This window comes from Dermacentor silvarum, chromosome 5, assembly GCF_013339745.2.
Source record: "Dermacentor silvarum isolate Dsil-2018 chromosome 5, BIME_Dsil_1.4, whole genome shotgun sequence".
Lineage (NCBI taxonomy): Eukaryota > Metazoa > Arthropoda > Arachnida > Ixodida > Ixodidae > Dermacentor > Dermacentor silvarum.
This window is the reverse complement of record NC_051158.1, coordinates 92,672,446-92,696,844: the sequence shown is the minus strand read 5'-3', so window position 1 is coordinate 92,696,844 and position 24,399 is coordinate 92,672,446. Positions and strand designations below refer to the sequence as shown.

General features: G+C 45.0%; 1 pseudogene; it reads left to right on the top strand.

Moving 5' to 3' along the window:
• The window catches only part of LOC119454236 (transmembrane channel-like protein 6), a 57,334-nt pseudogene that overhangs the window by 368 nt on the left and 32,567 nt on the right, over window positions 1-24,399 (top strand).

The following is a 24,399-nucleotide window of genomic DNA, read 5'->3' as shown; positions in this document are numbered from 1 at the left end:
GCACGTCGGTCAGTGCACTGCCAGTATATTGTAGTTCACTGCAACTGTGCACCCGCAAGGTTCTGCTTTGAGAACAGAAATATGTGTGACACAGGTTTTCGGGGTTACCCGGAAACCTCGATGGCACTACCCACACTTGAGTACCTTGAGCTGATGAGTGAGCTGGCCATATTACAGTGGAACTTGCGCATGTAAACATAGTGTCAGGCTTGCCGTGTCCGCTCACAGTGATAGTGAGGCAAAAGCTACATTTTATTTAGATACGCTCTCATGAGACTGACTTCGAGGACAAAAAAATTTATAACTTGAAAGGAAACTGAGGAAAGCATAGAGAGAGCAGTGTAAAGGAAACTGATTGTTTTAAAGGAGTCCTGAACCATCCCTAAGGCTTGGTGAAAAAACATAGTCTGCGGATGGCATACATTGCTGTGAACATCTCAGCCAAGTTTTGCAGTCGTGCGCGTCGCTTGGAGCTCAGAAGTGGAGAGCGACGCCACCTTTCTCTTGAACACTCTCTTTTCAACAGAAGCCAGCTCCTCACTCTTTTCTGGACCCTTTATTTCATCGTAAAGCATCCAGAAAAGGCGGCTGCTATTGGCCAATAGGTGATGTCAATCAAGAGGGGGGTTTGGATCAGTGCACTTCTTTCTACAGTTACTGCAGGCGCGGATCCAGGGGGGATGTCCGGATGTCCTGACCCCCCCCCTCAGATTTCTGTATCGCCCCCTCGCTGATAGGGGGATGGCCCTGTCAAAAAAAATATGGCCACCCGCATTCTTCAAAATTATTTTTCGTGAGTACCAGTGGTATCAGCCATGTAGAAGTAAAGGTAGCTCGCTCACAAGCTTAGTTGTACTCCGTAGGGGTGTGGTGTCGCGAAGTTGCTGTAGTTAATTTTTATCATGAACACCTTGGACCTCCTGACGCCGGCCGTGCCTTAGTCGTCCCGTCGGTGGCGTCGAATGAACGAGGGGACGTCCCTTTTGCCAAGCACGCCGATGTCCGCGCGAGCGCCTTCGCGCCTGATCAACTTAGTTCCGCATTGGGGTGTCATCGGTTGCCTCATTTGCTGTCATCGGTTCCGCAACCAACCTGCTTAATGAAAGAGATCTCTCGCTGAAGTGTTCATATATAAATAATAACAACTAACAGCTAAACTAAGAACTACGCATAGGCAACTTTTTTTTAACTGTAGCACTCATTGTAATCACAGTTACACGTTAACAATATACAGTACAAGCACAGTACCGTTCGTACGCTACAAGTTTTTCATTGTAACTTCGCAGTTTTGTTGTCGTACATTAAGCATAGGAAGCTCGAAGCCGCCGGATCCATTTATCTGAGTGGGCGTTCTCGCGGAGTGGGGTGAAGCCTCGAGCAGCGGCTGGATGTGGGGGAGCGTGACGGCAGCGGCCAACGCCAGCGCGCGGGCCTTGGATGGCGTCGCGTCGTTAGAGAAACGGGAGCGGATGCGCGCCTTGTGTAAAAGGATGACGTCGCGTGGGAAACAAAACATGAAGACGCTGGCTCGCGCTCACGGCTACTACGCCACATCGTTCTTCTTGTAGGTGGCGTCGTGAGTCTTCATGCGTGGTGATTCGCATATCGCAAACAACCAGCGTAGTGGTTGCCACGTTGAAACGAAGGTGCATGTCTCAGCCGAACACAAAGAATCTTCTTAAGGAAATCAAGGTGTCCCAACAGAACTCCAAAGACGGACCCGTGCTTACGCATTTATAACGAACCTGCGACAGACCATCCCAAATTTTATTTTAAGAAACAATACAGGTTGATATACCGGGTGTTCAAAATTAAGCTTTATGGTTTTCTTAAAATTCGGCACTGGGAGGCACGTGAAGACCACCTGCGCAAATAAGTTGCGTGGCCAGGGGGACACAAAGTGAGATAATTATCGCTGTCAGCAACCGAATTAACTAAAATTGAATAATTAACTTTTTATTGACTGCAGTAAGTGTGTATGTTTGTATTCAAAAGTTAGAGGCAAGTTAGAGGCAGTCGTGTTTCTGCACAGTTTCACTTGGAAGAATTCTTCTAGCATGTCTATGCTCCAAGAAATCCAACTCCAAATTTTAATTGTCGTTCGCATGATTACACATGCAAGAGAGTGAGGATCGGCGCAAAGCTCCTCCCTGATGTGACGCGGCTGTTTGGTGCAGTGTTTAGTCTGACAACGCGGCGGAGGCATTGGCAAAGATAATAACTGCCCCCCTTCCCCTCACGGCTGGCGAAAAAAAAAATCTAAGAACCTGTAACCGCTGTCGTAACACGCGACCGCGCAGCCTGTAAAGATGGCGGCAGCTGCCGTGCCGAGATAATGGCGCGAGCGGAGAAGCCGGAGGGCAGTGCGCGTGCGTAATGGGGACTAGACGATCGGGCATGGTCCTTGTTTGGGCTATGCAAATAAAGTGACTGCTGATTTCCAAGTATTGTAAGTTTTATTGAAATCAAAAGCAACAACTGCACCATCAACAGCAGAAACCTTTTTAGCTATGCTAACGAATATTTCATACTGCCGCTTTAACTTTGGTGTTGTCATGCACAAATCTCATGACAGCACTTCACCCATCAATATGTCAATGCCCTAAAAATGTTCAAAATGCCTCCCTTCCACAGCAACGCAAAGCATAAACCGCTCTCGCGTCGAGTCGATAACTCTGCGCAGTACAATTGAAATTTGGAGTCGGATATCTCGGAGCACGAACACGCTAGAATAATTCTTCCGACTGATACTGTGTAGAAACACGACTGCCTCTAAGTTTTCAGTACAAACATACCCACTTACTGCAGTCGACAAAAAATAATTGTTCAATTTTAGTTAATTGGGCTGCTCACAGCGATAATTATCATCTCACTTTGTGCCCCCCTGGCCACATAACTTATTTGCACAGGTGGTATTCGCGTGCCTCCCAGTGCCTAATTTTACGAAAACCATAAAACTTAGTTTTGAACAACCTGTATTATCAGGCACAGCCGCCAAGCACATGGCTGTATTGGGTAACGTCCTTTTCCTATAAGCTCGGAGAAACCGATACCTGGCTTAGCTATAGGGCTTCTTCCTCTTTCTGGGGTTTTACGTGCAAAAACCAGTTCTGATTATGAGGAACGCCGTAGTGGAAGACTTCGGATTAACTTTGACCACCTGGGGTTCTTGAACGTGCACTACAACGCAAGCACACGGGCGTTTTGGGATTTCGCCTACATCGAAATGCGGCCGCCGCGGCCGGGATGCGATCTCGCGATCTCGTGCTTAGCAGCGCAACGCCTGAACTGACTGAGCCACCACGGCGGGCTACAGGTGTTGCTCTAGCCGTATAAAACGCGGGTTTATCGTGAGCAGAAACCGTGAATTTCGGTAAATGATAAAGGCTACCATCATCATCATCATCATCATTGGCAGAAGCTGACCCCCCCCTCAGAAAAAACCTGGATCCGCCCCTGAGTTACTGTGTATATTTATTGATAAAGTTTAATAAACAGGCTCAAGTAAGTGAAAATATGCTTTCAAATTTAAATAATTATGTATTTCCGGAAGAAACCGACTATCATCTGCTCACGCTCGGCTACAGCCACGCGCGTAGGAATTAAACTTTGGGCACCCTGCTTATCAGTGTCGTAGCCATCAGGTCTCTCTAATTTCGACTAGTTTTGAACGCTCAACTAGCCTCAAAACACACGAAGCTTAAGGTCACACCACACTCCTGGCCTTAGTGCTGACTCCTGGCCGTTCCTGGTTAGACGCCTTCGCAGACTTATTGATAGCGCTTCAAAATGCGCAAGTTTGATGTGGCTAATATCCGTCGGTCAAGCTGTTGAAGGAAAAAGCTGGTCCACGTCACAGTCAGACTGCCGCATATGAGCGCGAGCACGCATTCAAGCCCTGTAGTGCACAAAGCAAACAGTGCCCATACACACTACAGTTGCATGTAGCTGCAGTCTGCTACATAGCGTAGATACCATGGCAAGCCCGTGACATTCCCATCCCACTGAACACAAGACGTTTTGTAGCCGTCTTGGACCAGCCAAAATGAACTAGAACGTCTACAACTATTCAAGATGGCTACAAGACGTCTTTATATGTACGTCTTGAAGATGTCTTGCGAGGGACGGCTTGAAGGTGTCTTGTTAAGCTGTTTTAAGCTATCATCTTGCTAAGACGGCTAAAAAACGATTTGTAAAAACGTCTCGAAGATATCTGTGCGGATCCTTATCCAGGTATATGTATACAATATGCATTTCAGTTCTTTCCGCTGCTTTATACGGTTGTTATATATTTAGCACCCATACTGGCCACGCAGTCTGTACTTAAAAACATGTACATGCACTGCCTTTCCTTTGGTTTGTCATATTACCATCCTGTAAGGTGTACAATTCCATTGGCTGCGCTGTACGTCCGGTCGTAGCGTCTATACGTATTTCACGAAGAAAAAAAAACATGAAGCAAACGTAAAAAATGTGCTAAATTGAAGGCAGCATACATGCAAGACCTAAGGCCTTTAACCACGTTAATTGAGGAAACTGAAAAAGTGAAAAATAAATTCAAGGGTTGTACGTGCCTAAAATATGAAGCAGACCGTAGGTGGAGACTCCGGATTAATTCTGACCACCTGGGTTCTTTAAGATGCACATCAATCTATGTACACGATCGTTGTTGCGTTTCGATCCTGTCGTACCCGCGATCTCTAGCTGAGCAGCGCGATGCTATAGCCACTTACCTACCGTGGCGGGTAACAGAAAAACGTGTGCCTATACGCTGAGCAGCGGCGCAAATTTAGTGTGAGCGTTAATTTCAGATAGATGAACAGGTGAGTCCGATGATATATTTTTGTGGCAGAAGATCGATCGGGTTTTTACCTGTGCGGTTTTCTGCAGGCTGCCACAATGGGCGTTTTTCGCACGATGCTAGTTCAACCTCCCCGCCAGCGCGTTATTTGACAGTTTTTAGCTCCTACGGCAATCTGCACATTGAGCTGCATCAAAATTCCGCTGTCAGCTGTTCAATCCAGTCGTAAAAAAAAAACTATAGTATCGCAACTTCATCAATTTCTTATTACACTTTTCACCATCGTGTACTCCGAAGTTGTGAGACTGAATCGTTCATTTCATCGCTCTTTCAAATTAAATACCTATATACGCTCAAAAGCTATAGCTAAAACTGGCGCTATAAATAATGATGTGCACGTTGGGGGGAGAGCAGCATATCATGGCATTTCGTCTAGACGTGTTCGTTTTGCCCAATTATTTGCAACCACGTACCGCACGGCGATTTTAGAAGTGCACCACATATTGTAGTAAGCTTTGCCCGAAATTTTAATACTGCAACGTTTATTTGCGACATATTTGAAATGTTTTGAATGACCTTGCTTTGTATATTTACTTGGAATATTTTTCACAATAGAAGCGCGCACTTAACAAACTCGTAACACTGCACCAAAACCGATATTGCAGTCACCAGGACTGCGCACGGTTGGCCAGCAGCTCAGTGCAGCCATATACAGCCGATGCATGGCGGGGGGGGGGGGGGGGGGGGTATTATGCCAGCGTCTACCTAGATTGGAGCGCTTAAGGCGGGCAAATTTGCTTTCGAAGTAAGTTTGTAGTCCACGTGCACTTCTCACAACGTTTACAAGGGCTTTGCCCAACATAAAACACCTTCGATAATTCGCGGTATCTTTCAGAGCCGCGTATACTGAATCTACTCTGTCTGCTTTGGACGTGTTCTTAGGTGCGCATTACAAAATTGCGATATCGTTTCGTATTGCTATGTCGCAGAGTTTTAAACTTGACACTTTCCAATTTTCGAGACTCTTTCGAAAGACAGCGCCGACATTAAATCAACATCTGCTTCCAGCCCATACTTGATTTCACATTTTATTTTAAATGCAAAAAACGTCATCGAAATCGGTGTAGCGATTCCTGAGAATGTCGATTTCACCATTCCTAACTATCCGGAGCTAACGCTGCAAGCATTGCGCATTTCAGTGCGCGCGCTCTACACGAGCGCGTTTCCGGAGTTTCCTTTCTCCATGCTAACGAAAGGCTAACGGCGCCGTGACTGGCAGACATGGAAGGAGGATGAGATTGGAATTTTCTACCTCCCCCCATGCCCGACGGCCCTGGCTGCATAGCGCCGTTGCCTCTTCACAACCACTCTCTCTCGACGCCTCCAACCTCACTTTGCCGTTCTCTCTCACGACCTGCCCTTCGAATCTTTCCTCTTTCGCATCTTTCACGGCGGGAAGCGGCGCCGGTTGCTCGGGCAAGTCGGTTCTCGTCCTTATTTTGTAGCGTTAGCTACACTGGCCTAGCCAAGCCCGTTTCGCGCGGCACATAAAGAGCCGTGCTGCGCATGCGCAAGGATCAGTGATGGCACACGGCTTGCGCACTGGAGCCACCGGAGCCGGCACCTCTCGCGCACTCCGCCGCCGCCGCGCGCGACTCACCGCCGCCGGTCTGCGCATTCCAGAGGAGTGACGTCGTAGCCGTGGTAGACGCACTGGCGCCGGCGCTCGCTCGCGGTGCAGTCGCCGTCTGACACTGCGCTGGAGCTGCTGCGCTTCTGACTGGCTTTTGCCAGTGTGGTATAGCCATGGAGAAGGAGAGCGCAAATGCTGCTCAACAGCGCAGAAGAACAGAGAAGCTTGACTCATCGGATCCCGAAGTAGTTGCCTGGCAATTAGCGGTTGAGCGTAGGAGACAACCAGGAAAGCTAAGAATAATCAGCTGAACCTTTGCTAACGCTACGTATATCCTGGCATAGCCGAGCTAAGCCACTGCAACTATTTTTGTCTTTGAAAACTAGCAGAGCGTGCTCTCCATTTTGTGTCTACGATGCGTTAACCAAGGACCGTTGCTGACCCTCGGAGTACGCGGCGTCGCTTCTTTGACTCGGAAAGCGGATCCTGCCTCGTCGATACGGACAAAAAAAGTGAGTACCGCACGAAAGTGCCTTATTTCTGGGAATTTTTACCCCCAAATGCCCTTTGTATGGGCATGCCACGTTTGCGCGATGCGTTCGAAAAGTATACTGTGAGCTTGCCGCTGTCTTGAATTAAACGTTGATACATGTTTGTCACAGATCAAATAATGCTTGCGAATATCCATTTGTGAATAACTTTCATGACGCGTTTTCGTGTTTTCCTCGATGATCCTGGCAACGTGCGAGATATAGCGCTGCACTGACAAATTTAATTCCTTATTATATTGCAGTCATCCATGGTTCGTGGAATGCGTTCGGGACAGTTAGTGTCCCTGTGGGGGCGAAATGCTAAAACACCCGTGTACTTAGATTTAGGTGCACGCTAACGATTCCCAGGTGGTCCAAATTATTCCGCAATTCCTCACTTTGGCGTGCCTCATAATGCAGATCGTGGTACTGGCGCGTAAAACCCCATAATTTTTGAACGTTAAGGAGAGTCAAATACTCATGACAGGTTTATCACAGCTGCTGCTGTAGGCATGCCGAAACTTTAGGGCTTCAACTAGCGTCGCTCGTTTGGCGATACAGAACGCTGCTTCCTCTTATAGTGGCCCACCATTCCCGCATTGTTGGCGATCACGAACGCGATCAGGCAAACTTGCGTAGCCGACATAATTTGTTTGGCATGTTTATTGTTATTCAATTCCTGGCTGGCGCGGTAGCGCCGTTCAAAAATATTCCCGCCTGGAATCTTGATGCCCATTGTTCTTGCGTAAAATCGCGCGCTTTCCGTTGCGTGTTACTGCGCTTGCTTGCAACGTGTTACGTTTCAACTCGTATTGTACTGTTTGCGTGTGGGCCACCTGTTTTATTATTTTGATTTCCGTTTAGTGAATTGTAACTTGTAATATGCATTCGGTCGAGCTACAGTGACCCACGTTTCGAATCTATTGATTGCTGGTTGGCACTTCTAAAATATTGCGACTTTGTGGGTGCCTGCTCATGGATGCAGACTCAGGAACACGCCGTTTTGCGCATAATTTTCTTTCGCACTATCAATTTAACCCAGTAACTGTGCGTGGCTTAAATTAATTCGCATCGGCGTTTGTACTACAAGTTATAACCTCAACTCATAATCTACTCGCGCGTAGCGTCAAGCGTTGAGCAAACTTAAACACTTGCAGCGTTGTATCAGCAAGCTGAAGCGCTGGTAAACAGACCGATGCATGAGAGAGTGGTTTCCTGTGATGCGCATAACGATGGGCCTTTGTTATCGCAAGACTAATTATTTGCACCGCTGAAAAGGTCATTTCTTATTCCTATTGTTCCATAGACATGCGGAAAAGTCAGGCCGCATTATTGTTCCAGAGCGGATTATGTGTTCATATATATGGTGTCTTTTTTTAGCGGCAACAATTAAAAAAAAATGCCTGTGGCAGATAGCACAATTATAACCCTTGATCAAAATTACTCGATAAGGCGGCCATTACGTTACGAGAAAGCAATATGCTTTTCGAATAATTTACTTAATTGCGCTAATAAACACTAACTACTTTGCAGCACATATTTTAATCTACGCATTGTAGTTAGTGGGTATGAAATGCATATCGACTTAGAACGAGATTTGAGGACTACGCTAGTTTCGATATAATAATTTTGAATGTGTCCACCGAAATGCATTGGCGTTCCAGTTAGTGTGTGCTTCAATGTATGAATCAGCCTTTTCTTAAAAATTAAGTTTAAAAACTGTGCATTTTTACTGCAAGTTTTCTGTAGTTTTCTGTAGTCTGGATAGCAAGGTATTCGGGAAACTCTTTTCAAATCCAGTTTCTTTAGCAATGATAGAAGCCTTTTCTCGTCGGTGGCATATTCAGCCTGCCACGTGCTCCGCAACTGCAATGTAAACGACATTGTTTCTTCACTTCTGATTCATTTCTAATTCATCTCTTTGACATAATTTCTTGCTTCAAGCGGTTTCAGAGAGACTGCTTTCGCTGACGTAAAGATAGTCGCGATTCGCGCAGGCTGTTCTGTATACAATGCTTGGAACATATCTTCTGAATCTTCACATCTGCCTGTTCATGCTGCAACTAGCGGGCCTAAACGTGGGACATTGACTTCATAGGGTTTCAGAACAATTGCGATGGCCTTGCTCACTCAAGTAACATAGGCGAGGGATATTTCATGGAACGAATGAACATTTCCGGTTATGCTCACTCGGACGTAATCTGTGCAAGTCATTGTCAGAAATCTGGTCGCGAGGATTTTAAAGCAAAAATTTTACGGCGATCCCGGCAAATTTGCTCTAAATCAGAACGCTCAGGGCAGTGGCGTATCAGGTGGGGGTGGGTGACCGGGCTTCCGCCCCTCCCCCTCTCCAAATTTTGTCTATTTCTTTAGGCCGGCGCCCTGCTCCCTTTTGTGCCTGGCACGTCGCCTATATTAACAAAGGCGCGTATCCTTCGAACGTGCGGCTATTATGGGCATTCGCGTCTCAACGCTTCTCCGACGCCTGGGAGCTTTAAAGAACGAAGCACCACAGTCAGGATGATCGCAGTGCTTTAGCTCCCCCAACCCCACCCCTGAAAAAAATATCCGGGCTACGCGCCTGGCTCAAATTACGTCGCGAACATTCTGAGTGCGGTTACCCCGGAAGTGTTTCATTCGTTGCGTAGAACATCGTTCAAGTTGACCAGTGACCTCGCTTGGCCGCGCGTCCTTGAATCGACGCTGCCATTCAACATGTCCCAAGAGGAGGCCTTGTCACGTTTTCTGAAAACCTATGACGCGCGGCGCATATATGTTCCTGCCTGCACGTTGCATCAGGAACATGTGAAGGACACGGTGTAGAATTGTTTTTCGGCGCAAACTGCTACTACATTTAAATCAACAAAAGATGCAATTTCGAAAAAAGGGCTTGCAGCATGTGTATGATTTGAAAACGAAAAATGTCGCTTGCGATGTAGTTGTGGATGACGTGGCAACCTCCAACCATGGCACTGGCCTTCTTGGACAAGGATGTTGTTATCGCCAAGAATCCGGATTTCACGGTAGTATATCGGGAGCTTGCTACCGGGGCTACAGATAAGGCCGAATCGCAGCGATGGCATTATTGCATCTGCATACGGAAGATACCTAGGTCGGATTTCTAACAGTTAGTGTTTCCAAACAAGGCTGCGGTATAAATGAGTCGGAACTCTTACCAGTCATATGCAATAAAATCTTTTTATAGCGAAGCCCAAGGGGGAGCCAAAATTACGTCATTATATTCATTACTGCCGTTCACTGCAATACATGCGCAATGTCGCGCACAAATTTCAACTTGTATAGAAGAAGACGGCTTTTCGGCCAGCAGAACCACTACATGGCCACGTGCTCGCTGAACTTCTGATAAAACAGCAAAAGAAACTTCGGTGTCCTTAACACACCACTTCTTAGCATCTGACACGATTGCCTTTACGATAGCTGCCTTCTGTTTCAATGTGATGATCTTTCGTTACCGCTTTTATTTGGGTCGTCTCCAGCATCGCGAAACCGCTGAAACGGTGACGGTTGAATAGGTTGCACGCTGCGACACCAACAATGCTCGTCATGTGCGAGCAGCACGTGGTACACACAGGGAGGCGTGGCCTCTGAAATTGCACCGGCGCAATCTCTGAGGCCTCGCCTATAGCTGCACTAACTAGCCTGCGCGGTGCCGCAGTGAGAGGAATTGCCACGGCGATCTAGAGTCTGCTTATGCGCACCTACGCGTAGTGGTGACAAGGACCAGTGTTGAACGGTGGATTCAACGCAAATACGTAAACGTTTTAAACATCGGCAAGGAATGTGTGCTCTACCCTGCGGAAAGCAGAAGCGAGCCTGCAAGGGTCGGGCATTTCTTTTTTCGGAGAAAACTGAAGTTTGGTGTATCTATTGGCAGGATAATTTTACTTCGTTGAAACGAGGTTATAAAAACATTAATCTCTTCGGTGATTTCAGCGGGAACGTCATTTTGTTGTATACAGTAATTTGTTATATCCTGTTTCGTTATAACGAAGTTTCACTGTAACATATTTGTTAATCTTTTGTCTTACCTTCTAATTGCAGGTGCAAAATCTGAGGCCAAGCATCATTAGAACGCGCTAAATTTTCTGCGGGTGCATCATCAGCCTGTGGAAATGTCTAAGTCAGTTCCCTGAATTGTGAAGTGACCAATTATAACAGACAGCCACAATGCAAAACTCTAGGAAGTGCATTAGAAACATTTTGCTTATGTAGTGGCATGTTACTGATTTATTAAAAATTCTTTCAAACCTTTGACCACTTTAGCAATTCATTTGTGTGAACAATCTTGCTTTATGTTAAGGCTACGTGGCTTTGACACGTGTTTATCGCTTTTGTGGCTTTGCCAATGTTTCAGTGTTGCTATGGAAGGTTGTAAGAAATGGGCCATAGGGATTGGTACTGTCGGTAAAGCCAACCTTTTTTCAATATTGCAAAGAATACGAACATCCTCATTGATTTCTCTAATAGCAGATAACAAGGAGACACTCAATTTCTTTATAATTAATGCTATAATGGAAGGGTGTTTGGTGTATCTAAATTCTTGAGTGTGCCAAACATCCATGCAAGGAAAACTTCTGTAATAGTGTTGCAGGAGTCTTTGATATTATTCCATCTGCAAATCTTGATCAGTATTGACAACGTAAGTAAAATGATATTGGGTCTTCCCGGACCATAATGGGCAATGTATGCCGTTTCTAGCAAGATCACTGAAGCTACGCAACATTTCGTTGGATAGTTGACATCGGAAGGAGACAGACCATCTGGATTGTAATATGACGTAATTTCAGCTTCTAGAGACTTTAAAGTATGCTAGTGCTTCCCCTAGCTCACAATAGATTACGTGTTGAACTAAAGTTTAGAGAGTTCAAATCCGTTGTACTTAATATAGTGTGTATATATTGACAGTCACCGTGTTTATTCCTTATTTGTTTCTTCACTTTTTTTTCACAACGGGAAGACTTGGTAACTTTATGGAATACATTGTGTTGAAATAACCTACGTCGTGTTCAGATTTCACGTCTTCTGCACTTTAGACTAAGTATATTTACACTCACTATCTTTTGTAAATACTGTAAAATAATTTAGGGCTTAATTAGCTAAATACGAACGGCTAGAAAAGGTCATGCCTTAGTTGGCAAGTAGATGTTTAAAGCATTTAAAAACGTTTTCAAGACATCCTCAAAACGTCCAGCAGAACGTTTTGTAGCCGTTTTCAAAACGTTCGCAAGATGTCTTGCAAGACGCTTTCTAGCCGTCTTTAAGACGTCTACCAGTTGTCTTGCAAGACGTCTGATATCCCAAATATGGCGGTGCATTAGACGGTCTTAGAGACGGCTACCGAACGTTTTAAGACGTCCGACAAAATCTTGGTAAGATGTCTTCAAGAAGTCTTAATATCTTGCCAGAACGTCTCCAAGACGTCCTGTAAACGTTTAAAATGGTTTTGAAGACGTCTTGCTTATCTTGTCAAGACGTCTTGAAGACGGCTTCTAGACCAATGTGTGTTCAGTGGGCATAGAGCCAATGGGGCCAGCTTCCGCAGGCAACGCTAGCGCCACCTGGATTATAACGGTAGTTGCACTTATACCAGAAAAATATTTGCGTACTAATACTAGGTGATGTTTTGAATATTATTCACTTATAATCTAAATTTAAAAATGACAGGCGATGTCTGAACAATTTGTAGTTGCTTAGAAAGTTAAACGTGTATCGAAAGCGCAATGACGCATGTGGGGGGGGGGGGGGGGGGAATACCACACAGCAGACTACCGACGCCGGCGTTGTCTGCTTCTGCTATTGCTGCTGCGCTGCCTGCTTGCTTTGGCCAGGTATATCCCAGTTTTATCTCGCTCACATAATAGATACTTTTCTTCTTATTTGGCACTCAGAATTAGCTCGGCCTATGCAGCAGCACGAACCATTGAAGGTTGGCACTGCTGCATAGGCCGAGCAAAATCACAATGTCAATCACACCAACTTGCCGCAAATAAACAGCTTTATTATAAAAGCATCGATGTTTACAGTAAATAAAAGGTACGTGAATAGCGTTTCAGGAGATATACTGGTGCGTAACATGCATAAGTGTTTATGTGCAAGAAGATACTACGTACAGTCCCACCAAACATTTCTGGTGAACACAAGCTGTCCGCCGCTGAATGAAGAAACACATCCGACCTCATAGAGCCGTCACAGGCTGGTATGTTGCTAAAGTTCCACCACTTTTGTAGCTGAACATTTCACACCACTTCGTTCACAATATTCAACAAACTGCAGCTCAATTTGAGCACAAACGCGTAGATTTCACAAGGGCGAATTCCGTCGCGACATACTGTTCATTTTCTGGTCCAGACGGCCTACTCTCTCTCTTTCTCTTGCCATTACCCATTCGAGAAGTTGTCACGATATAAAACTTTTCAGCGTTTGCTTCGAACAGTTTAGCATTTAAAAGAGAAATGTTTTTCTGTACACATTAGTTTGAAGCATTACAAATAAAGTTTACAATAGAAATGCTTAGCTGTACTTCGAGTCCCGCCGCCGGTGGTGCGCTGTCGTCGTTTCGATGGTGGCGACACCTCAAGGCTTGACCACGGCCACTGCGGCGTGCTGTGACGAGTCCACCGGCTAAGCGCGCTGCAGCTCACTGAGGACAGCCGCGTTTGGCGCGTCGTAGGTGCCATAATCGGAAGTAGTAGTGTCTACGTTAACATCCACAATCCAATTTGATCTGCGCACCACAGTGATGTTCAGTAGATGGAGCGTTGTGGACACGCCCCACTCCAACGTAGTCTTCGCAATGCAAATCATTGATAATGGAACAGAAACACCGCAAAGGTCGTGTTTGATTGCCAGTAATTCCACTTCTGCTGAACACATTGAAGTACTTGTTGCAGCAAAGTATTTCTGAAATTTTCAGCTTCAAATGCATTTCTCCACTTTCATGAGATGTGGTTCAGAGCCCCTTTAAGGATCAGGTCAAGTAGTCGCAGGGAACGCTAATCGTGACAAGGAACTTTCCGGGCAAATAAAGATGAGTTGAGGCGCATACAGCAGGCATTACCAATGCGTGACCAGCAGCTTACCTCTATAATTCAAATGAAAAGTATATAATCAGCATATTCTGCTAGTGTTAGCTTGAGAGGCTGAAACTTGCAGAACGAAAAAAAAAGCTGAGATCTGCGCAACAAGTGATGTTATGGAATATGATAGGCATGGTGATAAGATATGAAAAAAGAGGCCAGTTTGAATTAGACAGTAGACGGGGGTAGCCGTTATTCTAGATGACATTAGAAGGAAGTAAATGAGTTGGGTAGGCCATTACTACGACAGAAGAGAAGTGAAATTTCTACGCTGGAACGATGAGCGGCAACGGAGCCAGTTGTGGAAGAAGACGACGACGGCGAACACGGGAGCAGTGGCAGGAGCGCGTTGCGCGGTTTCGCCGAGGGGCACCAACAATCCAGCTATGGAAGAAGACGACGACGCTCGAGCCATTGCTGATGATGATAGTTTCTGCTTACAGGTGACAGACGGACGAATCACCTAGCCATATACATCATCGTCATCATTAGCCTATATTAATTTCCACTGCAGGACGAAGGCCTCTCCCTGCGATCTCCAATTACCCCTGTCTTGCGCTAGCTGATTCCAACTTGTGCCTGCAAATTTCCTAACTTCATCACCCCACCTAGTTTTCTACCGTATAACATCTTCGCTGTAAAATCATCTGGGTCCATAGCCAGCTAGGCTAGTGAGGGACTCATTACAAGGAAGCAATAACAAACTGCTCTTCTTCATTAAAATGTTCAGTTGCCTATTAGCACCCCACTTGCACCCTTCTTCTCTTTTTGTGTTAGCATCTTATTAGGATTAGTGTTTTCAAGATAACCATTCATTTTGCTGTTGATAGTGATGACAAGTGATAATCTATTTTTATTATTTGTAGCGCACAACTTGCCTAACAGTGTTACTCACTGTACAAATTTTAGAGACTATGCATACTGCAATTTACTACTTTGCAGAACTACAAGGTTTCCTGAGCTAGTCAAGCAAGATATTGAATACTGAGGCGCATATGCTGCATATCATGTTCACTTTCCCATGGCTCGACAAGAGGCATGCAAGAATTGGTAATCTCTATTTTCCTGTGTGCTTAAGTGTGTACAGCAGGTAGTTAATTAAATTTTCTTATGCTGAAGGTATGGAAAGGCTTGCCAACGGAAATAAAACTTGCAGCACACTTCGAAGCAATATGTAGGCACTACTTCCTCTCCAACCTGACATCTTGTCATTTCCTGTTATACCTTGTAATTATATACTTTGTGCATCTCCCCTTTGAGTTTTTTTTTTTTTCTTTCTGATTATTGTGTTGCTTTTCGTATTGTATAAAAATTTTCTAGTGATAAGGAATTATAGTATTTTTATTTAATTTTTGAAATGCCCTGAAGGTCAAATGACATAGCAGAGGGGGATTTATTTATTGTATTTATTTATTGTAAATGACATGTGCCATTGTGGGTCACACAGATGACCTCAGCCCGATGGAGCCGGACGCCGTGATCTCGGAGAAACCTCGGGGTGACAAGGTGCCACCAACCGCAGCGTCCTCGGACGCTGGCAGCAGCCAACGGCGAGACAACTGGCGCTACCTGACTCTCCGCGTGCGCGCCGCCACCGCCAACAATGCCAATGACATGAACGCCGATGACCTGTTCCACGTGAGTCAGCAAGGCCGTGTGTGACTTGCTTGTCACCAGATTCGTACACATGACAGAAAAAAAAGTGACCGATTACAATTATAATTACTCCATTCAAAAATCTAATTGATTACAGTTGCCAATTGCTGCCTCACAAAAGAAAGAAATGGAGGAATTACTTTCCTCGTTAACTTTTTTAATGTTGCATAGATACAATAAACAGAACAACCTGGCCAGGCAGTTTCAGTGCGTCCTCGACAGCCCTTTATACATTGCTTATCTGCACCAACAATGACGTTTTTTTTTTTTTTTAAGTCAGTCATCGTACCTCGTTTTTGCTGTGAAGACATCAGCACTGAAAACTCGCTCGAGGAGCAAAACGAGAGAGAAAGACAGCAGGGTTAGCCATTGTGCTCGATGTGGCTGGGGCATCCATAATTTCAAATGGATGCGTCTTTCAAACTCGGAGGCTACAATTCGTAAATTGCAATATGTGCCGTAGTAATCAATTAGTAAGTTAATTATCAGTTGTTTGTTAAGTAGTTCAATATGCATTTCCATTTCTCGTGCAAGTATTGTCCACCTCTGAACAATCCAGCTCAAGGACTAGAATTATATCTGCTACAGGCAATTTTGAAAAATTCCATAAATCTTAAAATTGATCACCCCATATACTAGCCGCCGTGTGCTAGGCGGGAGACGGCGATGCGCAGCCGACAACGAGCAGACGACAAGGGGAGCGGTGGCACGTACGCAGTACCTACTGGTGATATTGGGTGTTGACTTCAAAAATTTATTTCTCGCTTCAAACAAAATTTACTCAAACAAAATTTTCTAAATCACAAGCTAAGAGGTCGGAGCGCATACTGAGTGCGCTGTCTGACATACTTTTATCTGGAGGGCCTTAAGGCTTAAATGTGGCCTGAATCTCACAAAAAATCCATTTTTTACCATCTTTGGGGGTGTTTTTTCTAAAAAAATGTATGCCTTACGTATTTCAAATTATTTTTAGCATACACCATAGCAACATACAAAAAGGGAGAATAAATATTGTAGTTGAAAAATTTTCGCACTTTATGCAAAAAAATTTCTGAAAACACAACATTTCTTGCTTTTTTACCGAGCCAAATAAACGCGATAGATTCTAAAATGCATTCAGTTATTACATGATATGAAACAAGGATGCCCCTAGAATGGTCTAAAATAAACTTTGTTATTACACCTAGTTTCAGACATGAATAAAAAAGAATCACCTCCAACCAACTATTGCTTCTTTGTGGAAAATTAAAAGAGCGCTCACATGATGAAAAAAATTTTTTTTCAACCAAAATACTTTGGTGACACCTTATTCACACAATAGCCATCTAGCCCAATTTTTTTCAAGAAAATCAACGATGGTCGCGTTTTGGGCTGGGACGTTTCGTGTGGAATGACGCCCATATTACTTTACTACACCCATCCATGATTGGCGGATGCTTCTGCAGGCATGAATCCACAAAATGGTGAAGCGCATATTTAGCACTCTACTGTGACGCTGTGCGTGCTTGTGGGAAGTAAGTTTTTTTTTATTTACCAGCTATAAGTGTACTCATGTGTGTGAATTTCGATCTGTGAATGACGTATTGCTTGTGGGTAGTCAAAAGGCTGCATTTTTGCTCCACCCCACGCCACCTGTGCTCTCAAATTTCGGTAGTTTCCGTATCGTGTATATTGCTGTGCTGGGTTTGCTGGCTTGCAAAGCTGTGTAAGCAGCAGAGAATGCTGTGTCTTTGTGAGGTCTTGGGATGCTGTCAGCTCTGTCCTGACTTGGTTTCTGGCCACACTCTCGGGTTTTGCATAAAAAAACCTAACGGCGGCTCTCGGGCGCTGTTTTACTCACCGATGGCGGTAAAAGGCAGTGATGACATATGCAGCAACGTACCGCCTCACTCATGGCAGGCTACTTGAATTGCGCTAGAGGAATGCAGCCCCTTCACTCACTATTTTCTCAGTAATTAATGTCTTTTCTTGGCACAAATAAGCTCTGCGAGGTTTCTGGAATTGTACCTTTTCAGTCCATGTTGACTTAATATTAGCCTTTAGTGTGTCTTTAACTGTTGTGCTAATTACTTGTGGGTGATAATTAATTGTTAGTAATTAATTGTGGATGTGGCTCCCACTGGTGGGAACCACAACCACAACCTCTGTATGATGCGTGCAAGCTCTACAAATTGAGCGACAGTGGTGGCAGCTGTGGCCCATTCACTTTCTTGGATATTCGTTCATGTGAAATACATCTAGCCCTGTGAGTATTTGTGAGGTGTCATGTGTTACGTGAACTTAGGAGCAGGAAGCTAGGTAATAAACCCTCGTATGCCAAAGTCAAGGTCACCAAGGCCACCAGAGTCAAAACCTTCGCTCTGCAACGAGCGATAATTAAAGGAACCAAAGAACTCGATTTTTACCTGCAACTAACCAGTGGTTGATGAAGAAAGGGAAAGTGCAGAGGGAATTTGCTGTTATATTGAATTGAAGTGTCATGTTAAATTTGGGATACGTTTAATAAACAAAGGAAAATTGAAATGAATGTGGAAACTCGGCCCACAACCTCCGCGTTGTGCTATCGGTGATATTGTGCTACCTTTGGAGCTGCAGCAGGGGCTGTCCTTCTGTCCACTTTCTTGAGTATTATGTGCATGTAGGACGTATCTTTTTTTCATCCATTTTTTCACTTTCTTTGTCTGGTTGCACCGAGTGTTGTCTCGCTTGAGGAAGGCGATTGATGCTTTGTCAGAAACTCGTTTGACTTTATGTCAATCCACCAGACAACGCTGCCGATTACTGGCAAAATAAAATTGAAGTGCTGCGTGCACTGCAGATCCTGCGAGCAGACAGCAACTTCTCGGAGGCCGTCGCACTGGCCACTCTACGCAACTCCAAGCAGAGCCTGACGCTGAAGCGCTCGGTCAAGCGCCGCCTCACATCGTCGAGGGCCGACCACGCGGGCACCGCTCACCGCAGCGTCTCGTGGTGGCGGAGGACCAAATTCTCAGTTGCCATGGTGAGTTTTACAGCAAAGCTGTTAGCCTCTACAGTGGAATCTCGTTGATACGATTCTGCATAATACGTTTTTCGGAATAGTGCACTTTTTTCTTATATACCATTTATTTTCTCTATATACGATTATGTTCGGATAATACGATTTTTGCATGATATGTTTTATTTTCCAGTTCCCGCGAAGGTCATATCAACGAGATTCCACTGTAGTCGGTCGGGATTTTTCATGGTGGGCTCACCCAAGAAAACGGGCTCACCCAGTATGCAAGGAAAAGAAAGAACACACTTGTTGATTGGAAAAGGGGGGGTACATTCATTACACTAGTGCGTTCATTATGTGAGTAAATACTACAGTAAAACCTCGTTAATTTGGATTTCACGGGACCGAAAAAAGTGTCTGAATTAACCGAATGTCGAATTATCCAGGGTATTCAGAAAACAATAAGCAAATGCTTACTACGTCAACGCACTTTTATTTAGTGAATGAGTGAGCAACTCCTGTTGCTATTTTGCACAAAAGCAGAGTGGAAGCTGAAATTCTCGTCATCTCGGGACTCATTGGCTCTCGCTATGGTGATCGAGGCCTCGCAACTTACTTTGCAGCATGGCCGCAGCGCGCGCATTCATTTGCGACAAGCGTTGTACTATCGCGCGCACATCGCAATTATGTTTTCGCCAGTGAGCTGGCAAAAACATAATTGCGATGTAGCCGGTGCTCTTAACCGCGACAACTTTGCACCGAGTCAAAACGAAACAACTGTTTGCTGCAACAGCTGCGGAGAAAACTGTGGCCGCTATCGACGAGATTATGAATGGCTACTTTGCGGTGCTGAAGGGACAGCACCTATCTAGGTAGTGTTGGCTGAAGGCACGTGCCCGTCGCGCGTACCGAGTATGAACGAAACTGCCATTTGCTGCAACAACTGCGGACGAATCCACGGTCGCTATCTGTGCTACCATCGATGGCGACTACGCAGTTTTCTAGGCACACGGCCGACGCACGTACTGAGTAAAAACAAAACTACTGTTCGCCGCAACCGCTGCGGAGAAAACCGCGGCCGCTATCGACGCAACCGTAGATGATGACTACGCAATTATGAAAGCACGCGGCCAATGCGGTGTTATGTGCGGCAGTAAATGCAAGAATACAGGCTTTAAAGACAAAAATAGGCACGAAGCGTTCCGGCGTTGCTGTCATTCCCGTACGATTTCAGCTGATGACTATGGCGATGAGGACTCCGCCGCTTCGTTTTGGTTAGACGCTAGCGCCGTTCTTGCTCTTGTGCATCACACATTTGCAGCGCTCCTCGCTCGCCGAGCTCTGAAAGTTGTCCAAATTAACTGATGTGCGGCCAAATAAGTCCGAATTAATGAGAGTTTCATTGCATTGAATAATGCATACACCAGCCGGGAGCAGAGGACGAGTCCGAATTAACCGATTTTCTGAATTAATGAAGGTCGAATTAACAAGGTTTTACTGTAGTTCAATAAGGCACTTGCGCTTGACGGTGGCCTATAAGGATGACGATGTATGCTGCACCTACGCACACGTGATGTACGTCACTTGTAGTGGTGGTGGTGGTGCATGTGTAACGTTGTCTAACGTCCGCACCAGCTTTGCTGTACATCCACTGTCACACGGTGGAATGGAGGCGACGTTTTTTCTAGGAGTAATATCGTCCTAGCCGCAGCAACCTGGTCATAGTTAAGTGTACTGACATGCAGTTTTGAACTTTGGAATCTATGCCAAACTCTTCTGAAATGTGTAACGATGACACATTTTAATTTGATTCTAAAGTTGCTTTTGAAATGCTGGGCCTAACATAGCAGATGCTATTGCGATGTCACGACGCAGAGCAACGTTTCGTGACGTCGTCTATCGTATACTCTAAGTAGGTTGGTGTTGCTGTGGCGGCATTTTTTTCAAATCTTCTATTCCTGTGTGGGATGACCCACCGGTTGGTCACTTGTCATAATCCTCTAGAGCGTTGTAATCCGCCGGTGAGTCACCAGGTAGTTGTGCTCCTTTGAAACTTTCTCAAGGTGCAGAGAGACAGTGCCACAACTTATCAGATCAGAAGCAGCAAGAATTTTTTCCTCTCTGTAATTTTAATTAAAGATGTCACTTGCATACTGCTGGAAAGCCCTGCACAGCCGTAGGGGGGGAATAACTCCCGGGACCCACTGATGACCCACGTTACAGTGAACGTGTTGCAAAAAAAAAAAAAAAAACAATCAGCAGTAGTGCTGCATGTATTTTTGTCTGGCTAGCAGCCACAGCTACTGCAAAAATAGAACGAGACAGTGTATCCTGATGTCATCACGCATCTGCCTCCTGGGTACTGAAACCAAAACTGATTTCTAGAAACCAGTATTATTAATAATAATAATAATAATAATCTTTATTTGCACTTGAAGAAAAAAAAGGGGGGGGGGAGAGAGAGGGGAAGGGTAGAGGAGTAAAGAGAAAGAGGGGGATCGCCCTGGGTGGCGTGCTAGGCATGACAGATAGGTACAAACCTGTACGCGGAGCGCCTGCCAGCCATCAATTATTTAGGGTGTTCTGACAGTTGCCAGTATGTTTTCTAGTTTTAGAGGGTCTGGGTCTTCGTTTAATTGCGAAGTGACAAGTTGGAAATGTCATGCCCTGTGACCCTATAACTTTCCTCCTCACATCGTCAACACAGATGTGGCGAGTAGAGCCAAGTTTGGACGTAGCCATTAGATTAAAGAATCTGAGGTTCTTCTACAGTTCATTCTCACAAGGAAGACTGTTACACTCACTGTCTAAGCAGGCATCTACATGCTTTTGATTAGAATGCAAGCATGCTATGAGATTATGAGGTTTGAGATTGATAGGCTGGGCAATTTGGTACGGATGCATTGATACAAACGGCATGACAAAACAGGACACAAGGACAGAAAGAAAACAGAAGGGACTTACTGCTCAGTTTACTGAAAAACAAAAACAAAAAAAAAGCCCTGTAGAGTGGGCAGTCAGACTTTCCTGTTACCATCACAGCTAAGAAGACTCGGGCATGTGTAAACAACAGCATGATTCACTTTCTTGTGTTACATGTGGAGCATAAATAAGCTTATTCTTTGTCTGAAAAAAATTGTTCATGCCTGTAAAAGGTGTGTTAGCCACCCTTGAAAGCGACCGCTCTGTCGTAGTATCATGCCACTGCAAGCTGTAAGCGTGTCTGTTCTCCTTGTCCCACAGGCGATGCAGCGGGTCAAGCGTGGCCTGCTGGACGCCCTGTCCCACGTGGACCTGTGGCACAGCCATCTCAAGGACATCCAGGGCAACTTTGGCTCCGGGGTGGCCTCCTACTTCCTCTTCCTGCGTCGTCTGCTCGCCCTCAACTTCTGCATGGGTGTCCTACTGGTTGGTCCACCTTCAAGTGCTTTTCGTTTGGAGCCAGTTAATACACTCAGTGCCACTGTTCTAGGCAAACTGTAATGAAATTTCATTTCAGCTAAATTGGCTATTAACGATGAAATTTGATTATGGGGCACGTTGTAGTGAGGAACTCCAGAATAACTTTGACCACCAGTTCTTTAACACATCCATCTAAATCTAAGTACATTAGCGTTTTTGCATTTCATCTCCATCGAAATCCGGCTGCCGCGGTCGTAATCACACTCGGATCCTCAGAGTAGTATTCACATTTGAAAAGATAGACGTAGAAAAGATACACTAGAACAACAAAAAGTAACGAAACATCAGTGCCCGAGTTTGATGTGCCACCTAAAGTATCCACGTTACAGCATGGCATTGTTCAGTGTTCTGCCCAACAGCCAAAGGAGGCTAACCTACATTTGTAGTCATGCAAGCAGTGTAAGGCTTCCCAGTGCAGCCTTGTAGAAGTTAGTGCAAGGAGCTGTGCATTCACTTGATCACAAACATCACAATTCCTTAAAACCAAAATCATTTGAAGCACACTAAGTGCTATAATTTCAATTCGGGTAATATTCACAGTGACCAACGCATATATGCAGTTTGTTTCATCTTTTAACAGACGCAGTCGCCAAAGGCAGTAACAAATTCCCAAGACTGATGTAATGTTTCGTACAAACTGTAACTGAATTAAGAAAACTTTGCATTTAGTGGGCTTTTAGCACTACTGGATATTAAAAATTGGATCATTCGTGATCTTCAATTTACTCCACCACTTCCCGTCCTGTCTTCTATGAGACTGCGGTGGGATAGCCTTGCACAGCTTGGGCAAATATGCATGCTAACCTCCTCTGACCAATATTTAGAGCTCACCATATGATGCTGCACTGCATCACCGCTTCTCTGGGTGGCATATCAAAATCTCCCATAACAACTTTGTGATCAGAATAAGAGAAGTTATAAAATGGTTTTGCTTCAGTAAACAAAGGTCCCTGAACTGTTCAGCTTGTCATAGGATTAAGTTAAACTCGTAAACGACGAACACTCCTAACCAAAAACAGTTCCGATCTAAATCGGCCCTAGAGTTGTAGGGCTCTTAGCTGTAAACTCTGCCTGCAAATCCTAGTTCGGCAGGTATTGGGGCTTACTAGAACTGGTACCTCCATCTGTTGCATTCAGTGGTAGCTACAAAACCGTCATAATGCTCATTTTATCAAAAACTGTGCTAACAACTCTGAAATATACTCGACGAGGCAGATTCCTCAAAACGAAAAAAAAAAAGGTACTCTTCTAACTCGAAATGAATGGGGCTTATCTAAGGTGTTTAATGGGTTACAGAAGTTCATCTCAAAGGGAATATTTTATTATTTATTTGTTTATTTATGGTTATAGGAGTGTAAGAATTGATTTCCTGTGACCTGTCCTTCCAGATGGGTTTTGTGGTAGTGCCTCAGCTGATCTACGAGCGGACCCCAACAGCTACGCGGTCGGACTACTCCACTTCTTTCGGTTACGAGGACCCATTTGTCAACATCTTCACCGGAGCGGTATGCCTGGTCCCCACTGATTCATGATTTTTTTAACACGAAAATGTGCTATATTCTAAACACGAATCTATGGGTGACAGCGACGTTTCAAAAGTGATCCCCGACAATTGTCCACCACTTGCTGCCACTACGGCAGCTCACACCGTTCTCGCACGTCTGCTCACCTTTGAGCATGTGCGTGGGCGCACACAGGCGAGGCTGCCAGAGGTGTAACGATGCAGTTTTGCCCCATACACACTCGCATACTGCCCCAGCTTATGACACTGCTGTGAAATGGCGCAGATGACTTCAGTGCAGTCGCACAAGATTGGACGACAAAGGACAGAGTGGCCAGTGATCACTTGATAGGGAACCATAAATTGATGTGCAAGTGGAGGCTCTAGTGCTAGCTGACCAGCGGATGCATAACCGTTGAGCAAATAGTGCGTCAGTTAAAGCATGAGTATGGGCTCAGATTAAGCTCCTATCCAAGTTTCAGCACCTAATCGGTTCCATCAAGGCAATAATGTGAACTTTGGGAATACCCCTCATACAGTTTTCATGGAAATGTTCAGAGAGATGTGGGACTTTTTTTTCAGTAATGAAACATCTTATTGTACGAATAGTTACATTGGCCACCAACAGATGCCACTTCAATGGACCTTTCCAGAAATTCACGCATACCATCAGCGACGGCCGCAACGCAGTATGGGAAGTTGAGCGCCAGCCGCCACCGAAGACTTGCCTGTTCACCTTACC